This window comes from Pleurodeles waltl, chromosome 7, assembly GCF_031143425.1.
Source record: "Pleurodeles waltl isolate 20211129_DDA chromosome 7, aPleWal1.hap1.20221129, whole genome shotgun sequence".
NCBI classification, from domain to species: Eukaryota; Metazoa; Chordata; class Amphibia; order Caudata; family Salamandridae; genus Pleurodeles; species Pleurodeles waltl.
The window spans coordinates 36,703,771-36,716,987 of NC_090446.1; positions in this window are offsets into that span (position 1 = coordinate 36,703,771).

Here is a 13,217-nt window from a genome sequence, read left to right on the forward strand (position 1 = left end):
TCATCTTATTGGACTAAACAATGCCACATAAACACACACAAACACAGCTCCTCATGTTCACTTCAATAAGTACACAAGACCTCCAGCAAACCTAATTAAAACTGTCAGTTCGCAAAGTGAAATTCATGGGCAGTGTTGTCTTCAATTATGTAATTTCAGATACTGCAGTGATGGTAATAATGATGTCTTGAACATCTCATGAGTGATGCAGTATGAGAGGATTTAGCAGTGCATGGCAGGCGGACGAGTTATTGTTACTTTAGGGCACAAGTTATAGATATTTGAGATAATTGTAACTTGTGCTTTTCAGTGATTTTGTTAATTTAAAATGGTATGTTTCAACTGACAGTTTCCCCAAATTAAAATGCCACCTTTGTTTTTTCAGTGAATTTCTAAGGTATTTTTTATGCACAGTACTATATAATTACAATACCTAACTATAATGTCACTTGCAGGTCTAGGTAGGTCTGGTGCATCAGGTCAGATAGGCAGTCTTTCTTCTGTAGTATCCTCCAGGTCCAGAGTGTACCGAAGAGAGGGCCAGAAGGTCTCCTTTCCATACCTAGTGCCCATTTTGAAGTGGAAGAAACTTCTCAAGTCTGTATGGATGTATCTTCAATTTCCTGCCTCTCTATGTCTGTCTGCAGGGACAACAGGCTTGTGTGTGAGTTGGACCTGCACCTTTCAATTACAAGTATGGTAGGTAACGGCTCCACACCATATCAAGACAGGATGGCCCATCCTGCCAACACCTTGACCCTCTATTGTGAATTTGTGTGCTGTGTACTGTCAACTGCCAACTACCCCTAGTCATGTGATCCAAGAATAGAGGCTGCAGGCATCAGATGATTACAAGAAAAATGCCAATTTTCTAAAAATGGCATTTTCACAATTGTCACTCAAATCCCAGCTTTACCATTAAACTGTGTTTTAAAATCACAGTTCCTCAGACACCAAATGTGACATTTCAAAAGACTCCCAAACAAAAGTTATCATGCATTTAATATAATAAGATAACCCAATGTTAGGTGTGGGTGAGGTAGGCCTTGAAATAGTCAAACTCAAATTTGAGAGTTTTTCACTACCAGACCATGGAAAACTAAAAAGTATATGTCCAACTTTTTAGATACAACGCACCCCGATATGGACTATTTAGTGACTTATTTGTATTAAAAAGGTAGGTGTAGGCCTTGCAAAAAGTTTAATTTGCAAGCAGAAATGGCATTTCAAAACTGCAAAGACAGGCCTACAACATGTTTTAAAGGGCTACTTAAGTGGGTCACCCAATAGGTTCTGCAGGCCCTCTAGTGGCATTCATTTTTCAGGCCCTAGGTAACTGTAATACCACTTTACTAGGGACGTATACGCTAATTAAATATGCCAATTGGGCATAAACCAATGTTATAATGTTTAAAGAAGAAAGCACAAGCACTTTAGCACCGATTAGCAGTGGTAATGTGTGCAAAGTTCTAATGCCAACAAAAGCAAAATCAGCAAAACAGGAAGAGTGAAGGTAAAAAGTTAGGTGATAAACTATGCCAAGGATATTAGGTCTACCTTCACTTTCTTTAATCCTGTTGCAAGAAGCTCCACCAGGTTGGAGACAACTAAATCTACGCGTAGTGAAAATATACACTCAGGAGTGGAGAATACACTTACAACTAGGTATTGTGGTAAAAATACACATCAGTAAATCTTCATGTGTATCTTAATTTTTGTAACAGACAGCAGGGGGCACCTCCATAATAATGTGCCTTACCCCCATTGTGCTTACATGTCCCTTTTAACATATATGTGACCTTAAGTAGCTCACAGTATATCTGGCTACTGTTGGGTCTGCAAGGCTGGTAAAGGTTTGACCCTAAACACTCCAAGTCATTGATTCCATCCCCACATTAATTTAGGAAATACGTGTTTTCTTGGTGATATAAAATCTAGGGGGTCTGCAGAGCCTGAGGGGTTGCATTTCAACCCCTCTGATGCAATGACTAAGTTCAGTGTACCAACATTAAATCAGATAGGAGTTTAGATCACAGTCCTAACACAAGCAAACTGTGCAATCTGGCGCAGGCCATATTGTCAGGTCACTATCAGTCCCTCTAGATGAGCTTGGAGATACATTGGCGATCTAAACTATATTTTCTTTAAGAATAATCAAAGATAACACTAAGTCACAGGGATATGTTTTCTAAAATGTTTATTTGAAAATACTCAATCTAGTACATAAAATAAATACTGTAACCACAGAGAATGCAAAAATAAAAGCATGTGATGGTCAACTAAAACAAAATAAATATTTCTAACATTGTTCTTAAGCGTCTGACATCATGACACGCTAAAGCTGTTTTTAAAGACTATTCTAAACCTTAGAAATAGCATTAACTAGAAAGCCTGCCTCTCTAATTTAGGTTCTTTGTGTAAATTGCACAGCATGCCTCTGAAAGGCTCATTTCAGCTTAGCTGTGCTAAAGAAGCGAAAGCTGTGCTGTCGGTGAGGCTTGCCTTCTGCACTTCTTCTGGAAGCAACTCTCCATTTGAGCATAGCGGGCATTGCAATCTGGTGTGACCTAAGTCAATATTTCATAAGCAAAGATCAGTTGTCAAATCCTGGGGTTATATACAATTTGACCAATGATTTTATATGTTTTATACCAAAACAGGACTTAAAGACAGTAAAGCTTAAACTATCATGACACAAAATGCATAAGCTCCATCCACATGTTGATATTAAGCCTCCATCTTTGTAAACAATAGGCATATACTGTAAGGGGTCATCTTGTAATGGTTGTAATGGTTGTGACCATTAATATAAACAAATAGCATGCCAGACTCCAGGGTTTTCAGCCATGATGATGTCAGCATTTTTGCATGTGCCCAAGGAAATTCACACTTTCTAATAGAGATGGAGGAAAGGCTGACTTCAATCAAGGAATGAAAATAGACTGCCTAAATGAGAGTTTGTTTACATCATGTGTGTTGACCCATTGTCCTAATTCATTAAGGTTGACTAATTCGTCTCAAGAGCATAATAGCGATGGCCCATAAAAGATGAGTGTGAACAGACATTGGAGCCTGCATACCTGAACCAAAATGACAACCTAAACAGTACTGTAAGGGTCGGAGCAGAGCACAGCAAGTCACTTCCACTAGGAATCTTTGTAGTTACAGCCAAGGTGAAAGTACACTCAGTCAGAATAACTAACCTCCTATCTTATGCAGCACCTTGTACTGCATAGTCACAAGTGAACTACTGCATAGCACAGACCTAAGTGATTGTTGTTTTAATAGATAAATATAGGGAATAACTATAAATCAGCAAGGGGAAAAGAAGGTGTGGTGTGAACAATGCTTCAACATTCATGTACAATTGTTACTATGAATGTAACATATGTAAAGATATAGACCCTAACTAAGACAATGGTGGTAAATGCTGCCTACCGCTGCAGCGATGGGCACCAAAAGATTGCCGCCGTGGCTAACGTCTGTGGCCACACTGGCGGACGGTGTTAAGGTGGCGATGCTACCACCAGCAGCGCCACACTAGTAGACCACTGCCAGACGTATTATGTCAAATAATACAGCCTGCAGGTGTTCTGCTGTCGGGCACTGCTGGCGCTAGCAGCACCCTGTCCTGTCCCCTGCCAGAAGACCCCCTGGATGCAGGTAAGTTGGGTTTCTGACAGGAGAGGGGGTGGAGGGTGTTGTGTGTGTTTGGGGGTGTGTGTGTGCATGAATGTGTGACTGTGTGCATGAATGAAAATGTGTGTGTAGTGTTGTTTGCGTGTGTATGTGCATGTGTGAGAATGCGTGTATGAATGGAAATGTGAATGCGTGTCTGCGTGTCAGTATGAATGTGTGTACAGATGTGTGCTTGAATGAATTGATGCATGCGTGTATGAATTTGTGTATGCCTGTGTGACTGAGTTTGTGAATGCGTGTCTGCGAGTGTGCGGGAAATGGGGGGTGAGGGATTGGAAGGGGGGTTGCATAGATAGAGGGACAAAGGGGGCTCCTGGGGGTGGGTAGGCCTCCTACCAGTGACAGGGAAGGAATTCCCTGTCACTGGTAGGGCCTACTGTACTGGTTTTCATGGAATAACTAACGCCACAAAAATCATGGCAGTAGGCAGGGTCAAGATGCCACCGACAGTACAGTAGCAGCAGCCCAGGCTGGAGATTGGCGGGTTGGCTTCAGTCAACCTGCCAATGTCATAATATGGCGGTGTGTACCGCCAGCCTGTTGGCGGTACTACCGTCACATTAACACCGACAGCCAGGGTCATAATGACCCCATAGTTTTTGTTTCTACCTCATTGCTTGAAAAGTACATTCAAAATTCATGAGTATATACATACATTGATATTTTCAGGTGAACGTTATCAGTTGGAAAAAAACAAATGCATAGGGATTCTGGGAAAGGAAAGAAAGGGCCTCATTTCAAACTTGGCGGTCTTTATCCAAGACCGCAGAGGTACCGCTGTGCTGAAGACCGCCAGTGGAGGTGGTTTTCCAGGCAGCGAATCATGACTGCTGGCAGCCCTTTGTCCTTTTTCGGGCTGCTCCACCTCCACTGCCCCGTCATCAGAACACCACCCACCGAATCCCAACCCAGGATTCAGTGTGGCGGTGTTCTGATGACAGGGAACTGGAGGCGGAGCAGCCCCCATGGATCCTGTCCCCTCCCGGAGGATCACTGGACAAGGTAAGGTGATCGTCCGTTAGGAGAGGGGGTGGGGGTGTTGTGTGTTGTGTGCGTGAATGGTGGTATGCGTGTGAGTATGTAGAGGGGGTGTGTGAGTGCATGTATGCATGCGGGGGTGTGTTGTGTGTTTTGAAAATGTGTGCAGGTTGGTCTGTTTGCGTGTCTGTTTGCATGTGTGCGGGTATGTGTTGTTCTAGTGTATGTGTGTGTGTAGAGTTGTGTGTAAGTTAATGGTGGGGTGGGGGTGGGGATAGGGTGTGTGTAAGGTAATGTTGGGAGTAGGAGGGGGGTCTTTTCACCTTTGGGGGTGGCAGGTGGGTGGGGAGTACGGGAGAGGGGTGGGAGAGACCCCTATCAGTACTAGGGAAGGAATTCGGAGTGGAGAAGTGGCGGATGACCATGGCGGTTTAACGCCATGGTCATAATTCAATTCTTTTTCCAGCGGCCTGTTGGCGGTATTACCGCCACTTCTATCCCACCCGCCAGGGTCGTAATGAGGGCCAAAGTGTCATAGAGATTGAAAAGGAAACTAAATGGAAGCTTCTTTGGCATAGTAATGTTTATGAAGAGAAAATGTGCATACACATTAACCGTGGGATATCTATTGTCATTATTTGGTATATAATATATATATAGGGGGTCATTACAACCTTCCGCCGGCCAAGCGGTAACCGCTGTGCGGCCGCCAATTTGGCCACACTCCCGCGGCCCCCATTACGACATCCCCGCCGGCCCAGCGGGATGAGGCCGCAACATAGGAGTCGGCTCCTAATGGAGCCGGCGGTGTTGCGGCCGTGCGACGGGTGCAGTAGCACCCGTCGTGCTTTTCACTGTCTGCTATGCAGACAGTGAAAAGCTGGCCTGGGCCCTGTTTGGGGGCCCCAGGTCACCCCTTACCGCCAGCCTCTTCCTGGCGGTGCAAACCACCAGAAACAGGCTGGCGGTAGGGGTGCGACCGCGGCGTCGTAATATGCCAGGAAGCACCGCCAGCCTGTTGGCGGTGCTTCCGGCGAAACAGCCCTGGCGGTCTTGGACCGCCAGGGTTGTAATGACCCCCATAATGTATAAAGTGGTAAACCTAACAAAAATCTAATTATATGTAGGGAGCAGAGAATGAACTTACCAATTGTTGGTGAAAAAGGAAGAGGTGCATGAGTTGTAGTTTTAAAAGAACGTGTACCAACAAAACCACATATGTGAGTCAAAATTATAAAATGCTAAAAACATTTAGACACAGGTTGCCTTTATGTTAGCTCACATGTTCAAAGACAACCTAATATTTGGTAGTGTAACCCTTGTAAATACCCTAAGATTTTTAACAATAGAAAACGCAGTAGATCCAATGTGTGTGCTACATTGTTTAAACTAATATCCGTTTGTGGCATTTACATGTTTGTATGATTTAATTTCATTTTTTTTAACAGTTTGAAACCTAAGGAAACTTTTAGCCATGCCAAGAATGAAGATTATGAACATATTTTATCGCTAATTAAAAAAACTTCAAAATCAAAACATTCTATCAGTGCAAAATAATAATCATGCAAACAAGATTGCACAAAGCGTGGACAGGTCCAGTATTGTTTTGCGTCCGCTATTTGTAAAAAGCAGTTTTTTTTTACATAAATAACATTTCCCTGGGAGGCTAATGCAGCGAATGTCTTCATCTTCCAGCCTCTAAAATGTATTCTTTTTTTTTCTCAGAGCATTTTTAAACTCAGTGTTTTTCAGGCTGTATAAGATGGGGTTACAGAGTGGAGTAATAGTAATATAAGATAAACAGGAAATCATGGTCTCTCTCATTGAATGTGTTGATGTGGGTCGCAAGTAGGTAACAAAGATAGAACCGAAAAATATAACAACTACTGTGATATGGGATGCACATGTTGAGAAGGCCTTGTGCCTCCCACCTTTAGCTTTAATTTTGAGTATAGATAAGGTAATGTTGATGTAAGAAACAATGATTAAATTAAAGCAAAAGAATGTTACTGTAGCACCTATAATATAGGTAAGTGTCTCTATACTGTTAGTATTGCTGCAGGAAATCTTAATGAGAGCTGTGATGTCACAGAAAAAGTGGTTGATTGTGTGGGATTCACAGAAGGAGAGCTGAGACAGTAATACAGTATGTGGTAGTGGCACCATGAAGCTTACCACCCAAGTTCCCACAGCCAACTGGAAGCAAGCAGCTTTATTCATGACAACCATATATCGTAAGGGATTGCAGATGGCAACATATCTATCAAGAGCCATTACTGAGAGAAGAATATATTCTACAACCACCAAGGACATGAAAAAGTAAAACTGTAGAAGACAGGCAGTAAAAGAAACCTGTGTACCATCCATGAAGAAGTGAGCCAGCATCTGTGGGAAAATGACAGAGGTGTAACAGATATCATTAAAGGATAGAATTGTGAGAAAGAAATACATGGGTGTGTGTAGATGTGAGTTGAGATAAACGGTTGCCATAATCAAAAGGTTTCCCACAAGAGTTAGGAGATATATCACTGAAATCGCAGCACAAAGGGGAACTTGTATTTGTGGAAGATCAGAAAATCCCACAATCAGGAAATCCTTCTGCAAGGTCTTATTTTCTTCTTTCATTTGCCAAACGAGGAAGGGAACACAGAGCTTCTAGATAGGCTGAAAACAAACACACAAATAAAGTCAATGTATTACTTATGAGTTAGAAGCTGAGGAGAGATGCCTTTTTATAAATATGTCCTTGAACACTTAAATACATTTTATGATGTAATATTTCTTTATCTGTTTTTAGAGCTATCTAAACCTTGGTAATATGTCTATGAAAGTAGGTTATTATTTAAGGTGGATGTGAATATACCTCTGTTAGACCTGTCAGCCTTAGGGTGGTCTTCTCCTAAAAGTTTTAATTTCCTCCTCCACTTTTGTGACCTGAATTTTATATATATTAGGACTCTGTGCATGTTACGATGCTAGTCAGTCCTAAAGTGCTTGAGCTCTCTCGGCGAACCATGGTACTATTGGCTTATCCACAATTGGCATATCTAATTTACTTATAGGTCCCTAGTAAAGTGGACTATATATACCCATGGCCAGTAAATTAAATTCTTCTACTGGATCTCCAGCTCTGATTGTGTCACCCACTAAAGTATCCTTTTAAACATTTCTGAGGCCTGCTATTGCAGAGCTTCATGCACAGTTTTAAACTACCATTTCAACCTGGCAAAATAAACCATTTGCCATGCCCAGACCTTTATTTTTTACTACATATACATCACCCATAGTGTAGGCCCTAGATACTCCAGAAAGAAACCTGCAAAGTATTTAAAAACGTAAGAGATGTACTTTTAAGTTTCAAATTACCTGCTAGTGAAAAAGTCTGAAATTGATTTTTAACTAATGCAAGGCCTATCTCTCCTATACGATGACATTGAAGTCACCCTATTACGTCTTATAAGTGTAATTTCCAAATGAGGAGAGATGATTCATTCAAGTCTGGTGTCTCAGGAAGACCAATTTAATATCCTCACTCATGGAAGAGTTGGATTTTAAAATGGGAAGCATGAAATTGCCACTTTTAGAAAGCTGGCATTTTCTTGACTTACCCATTTGGGGTCAAGGTTTTGGCTGGGTCTTATCAGGACTCTGGTTGGGACACCCCTTGAGGTCACCGAATAGCCTAAAGAGGTAGTATACTGGGGAAGAAGAGCAGCAAAAGGCATACACGGAAAGGACAGCTATGAACAGGTACAGGAAAGTAAAAGCAGAGCAACCCTTGTGTGAACAAACAGGAAACAGATTACTAATGGACAAACACGCTGGGGTTGTAGACAGAGTAAGGTGGAGAACCTCCCACAGTGACAGGGAATGTCAATGCCACTGTGCAGTTTGCTCTTACAGATAGTCACCCTGCCAGCCTCATAGAAAGGAGGCAGCAGAAGTGATTCTGTCTCTGGACCCTAGAGCACAGACATGGAAAACACTTACATACACAAGACACACTCTTGTGGGTCCAGCTGGAAACACAGTGGCGATTCCTGAGAAAACAGCAATAGCACACTGTCACTGTTAGGCACAAAAGACAATGTATAACACTGGACAAGGATGGGGGCTGTAATTGCCTCCTGGAAACCAGGAGCCAACCCCAGAACAAAGGAGGACACTTATACACTGGTGAAGACTGATAGAACACTTACCAGACACAAATAACCAAGAAGAAACAGAAACAGAAGGGAACAAACTAAGAGGCAGAGGCAAGAACTAGGAACAGACTCAGGCTGAAGCAAAGGCGGGACTAGGACTTGAAAACAGGGTGCAAACGTCTGCCTGGGACAAACAGAGACAGGACTGGGAAACTGAGAGCAGGCTCTGGCTGGAACAGGCAAGGATAGGGCTGGAATAGAGGGAGTAGGAAATGAGCAGTAACCAGAGCTGGGAAACAGAGAGAAGGTTCAGGCTGAAACAAGGCAGGAGCAGGGCAGAGAAACAGGGAGCAGGCCCTGGAAGAAACAAACAGGTACAAGGCTATGAGATAGGGAGCAGACTCTGGCTGGAACAATCAGGAGCAGGGCAGAGAAACAGGAAACAGGATCAAGCTGGAACAGAACAGGAACAAAACTGGAGCACCATCCGACAAAGGGTCTGTAACACAAAGGAATCGAACTCCAATGCACGACGGGGATCTTGAGGAAATGGCTGCTTATTAGCAGTTCCAAGCTGGGCTGCACAGGAGAGGTCTCAGGTGTGTGTAGTTTCAAGACACTTGCAAGCCCTGGAGGAGAGGATCCGGTGAAAAGGGACAACTGGACTTCTCCCATAGAAAACAATAGGAAACAGAATCAGGGCTTTCCTGACTACCAGGCTGTGCATTATGGGATTTGCAGTCCCAGGAAGCAAATGTAGTACTACACAAGAGTACCATGGAGAAAAGAGAAACAAACAGGAGTCAGCAAGGGACTCTAGATAAGTGTTTAAGGTGATTCCCAGGCTTCCGACAGTCCCCTTACAGCACCCCCTAGAAATGGGACGACAGAGTCGTAACATTTGGTACCTGCAAACTGTCCCTGGTCACGTGACTGGGAGAAGTTGGCAGTTAAGCTTTGAGTATTCCTCCTAGGCCGCATTACACAATGGGAGCTTAGGTGTGACTTGATGGGTCTTCTGGGCACTTACACCTAAATATGCTGTGTCCTGTCCACACATAAAGGGTCTAATGACCCTGTTTTGTCACTCCATCCTGCTTTGACACATGACAGGGGAGTCAAGCAATTACTTTGACTTCAAAGCCATTGTCTAGAAGTTTCTCCCACCTTCCAGAACCAGGGCTCCAAAGTATAAATACTGGACCTCAGGCACCACCACTTCCATGCACTTCTGGACTAGTGGATAGTCTGGCAGGAAAAAGGACTGCTTTGCTGCTGAAGGACTGCCATTCTGCTGGACTTCTCCTTTGTTGTGCTGACCTGCTGCCATCCTGCTTGGGTGCGAAGGACTATACTTGTATTTCTGGAACTTAGTACTCAAAGTGACTCCAAGGCAAGTTGGCTTGCCTCTTGATCTAAAGTATAAGGGACACAATAGACTTCCCACCACCCTCCTATTGCACCTGGACTCTGCCATCTGTGAGTCTATCCTGCCAAGGGGAGCAACTCTATTTGTAAACTCTTGGAAGTGGGCCTAAGGTACTTGCTACTGCTGAGCAACTACCCTGAGCAGAACTGATACATCTCCTTAGCTGAGCAGCTTATCCCCAAACAGAACAACACATTGTCACTGCTGCATGGATTACATCTTCAGCAAAAGACTCCCATTGCTGCCCCATCCCACATTTTAGATCTAGGACATCGCCTTCAGAACCACAGCTGAGTAACACGCCCCCAGAGCAGGTCCTAACATCCATCGTCAATGGCAGCCTTAAGAACAGTGCTAAACCTCTGCACCACAGCTTCAATGTTCTTCAGAATCTACGCATAGCCTTGACTGCGCAACAAATCCCCAACAGCGGCCTTCGAGTCAGAAACCACACCAATGGAATCCTCAAAATCAATGTAGCGGACTATGCACCGCAGCCTCGCCGCATCTGAGAACCAATGCTTTGTCTTGGCTGCACATGCATCGCTGATGCATCCTCAACACTGATCCACACAATGCTCTGCAAACATAATTTAAGGTACGCTTTCACAGAGCCTAAATGGATCCCTGTATCTGACTCTTGCTCTATTGTGGTAGGCCTGAACTTGTGACTTTGTCCTGTTCTGGTGGACCAGAAAGTCCCTACTGTGCTTTGTGATATCTCAATATATCCGCTTCTACTAATTGTATTTTTGTCCCTTTGGTCTTGTCATATTTAGTAAAAGGTGCTCTATTTTCGTAACTCTATGTGTACTCCTTTTGTGGTATGTTTTTACTATGCTACAGTTTGAAGCGTTGCACCAGTACTTTATACATTGCCTCTAATTTAAGCCTGACAGCTCTGTGCTAAGCTACCAGAGAAGGATTGTGGTTACTTCTTCACCAGGTTTCAAATCCCAGACAACCAACAACCCAATTTCTTACAACATCAAGTGAATAAGACCACAAACTTGGCAGGGTAAAGCACAATTCAATAATTTAAAACTACACTTCAACACCCCACTCCCTGATAGTTACAGCAAAAAACAGACAGGCCTAACTTAGGAACATGTTTAGCAGTGATAAAACAGTCACAAGTCACAAAAATTCAATAAGGTTGAATTGAGGATATGAGGTTTAACAGTTTTAAGGTTCAAAAGCACCAAGACAATGTATGGGACCTAGGAACAATTTCAGGCACAATACAGATTAGGGGTCAGATTAAAAAATGTGGTGATATTACCTTTTGATTTAGTGGCTTAAAGGAAAGTCAAAACCCTCCAGCAGGGCAAGATTACAGACTATACCTGCCGAAGTCCCCTTGAAGGTGGATATTTGCTGGACGATATTCCACAGAAGCTATTGGCTCTGTAGAGAAATACTTCAAGCAGAAGAAATTGAAATTTCACAGATGATAAATGTCTCGCATCAGGCGGATACTTTTTACATCTTTCCCTGTCTACATTTTAACCTTCTGACTTAGGGCCTGGTTTAGTTCATGAGGTTATTACCACCAATCTGCCACAGCAGCTATCACAAGTGCTTCATCAAGGTGAAGGCAGTCTGTCTGCCGTATTTCAATCCATGGTGGGTCAACCTCCATCCGCATCAACAGAGTGCATTCTGTTGAGCCAGTTGTATCCTGCAGCTGACACGGTAGACTCCAATGCTGGAGATTCTGTCGCCGTCCTGATGGCAGGATCCAGCACACCCTATTTAGATAACACAGTCATGCTGCTGGTGACTCAGTGGCGGTCTCATGACGACGGGAGTTGCTGAACACATTCAGTATTGTACTATGGCTATAGCTATTGATTGGATGCTAGCAGACAACACCTAATGTATATTGGACAATATAGCTCACATTCAAAGCACACTATAAAACACACCCCATTTCAGACCATGGTCCTTTGCCATCACACAGCAGCAGAGTATTTTGATGCCAAAATTGCCACTCAGGAGCCAGGTGTTTTTTTTTGTGTTTATTTCTCTCTGTGCTTTGTGTTACTATTATTTTTATTTTTGATTTTCCATAAACTTTTTCTGGTTACTTATTAACTATGCCAGGGAGAAGGAATCCACGCACAGAAGGAGAATTGTCTGTCATGGTGAATGACATTATTAAAGTAGAGCCACAATTGTTTGGAGCACAAGTACAAAATATAAATATAGATCAGAAAAGGCAGATGTGGACCAGAATAGTGGACGGAGAGAATACTGTAGCTGACAATCTGTGCACACAGGAGAAAATTAAGTAAAGGTGGAATGACCTGCGGGAGAGAGAGAGGATTACCTGTTCTCCAAGCATCACCTGGGAGCCCAAAGGACTGCTGGTGATTCTCCCAGGCCCCCATTACAACTCTTTCCCTGGGTGGAAAAGGTCTTTCAGATCCTACATCCTGAAGGCTTGACTAGAATCCCTGGTGGAATGGAGACTGGTAAATTGCACTTCGCAATGTTTCAACCATCAGAAATGAAGTTCTTGTCCTGAAGGTAGCTGGCGAGAATGTTTCAAAACCCTTATCAGAACATATATCTAAACCTGAGTCCACAAAGTATCTCGCCTTTCCCAATTACTAGCATCATGGTTGTATCTCTCCTTTTAACAATAAGCAATATGCTTTGTCAGATTGTCTGTTGTTCCCCATAGATCATCCCATGCATTTGCCTAGTCCCTAGATTTCTCTCAATGTGTTTTTTTCCCCCTCTGGAAAACAGGCCCAAAACTCCATCAATTTGCACATGAAGATATAGGCCCTCATTACAACCCTGGCGATAGGTGATAAAGCGGCGTTAAGACTGCAAACAGGCTGGCGGTACAAAAAATGGAATTACGACCGTGGCGGAAACTGCCAAAAAAGACAGCCACTTTAACACTCCGACCGCCACGGCGGTATGAACAAACAGCACAGCGGTCACCGCCAACA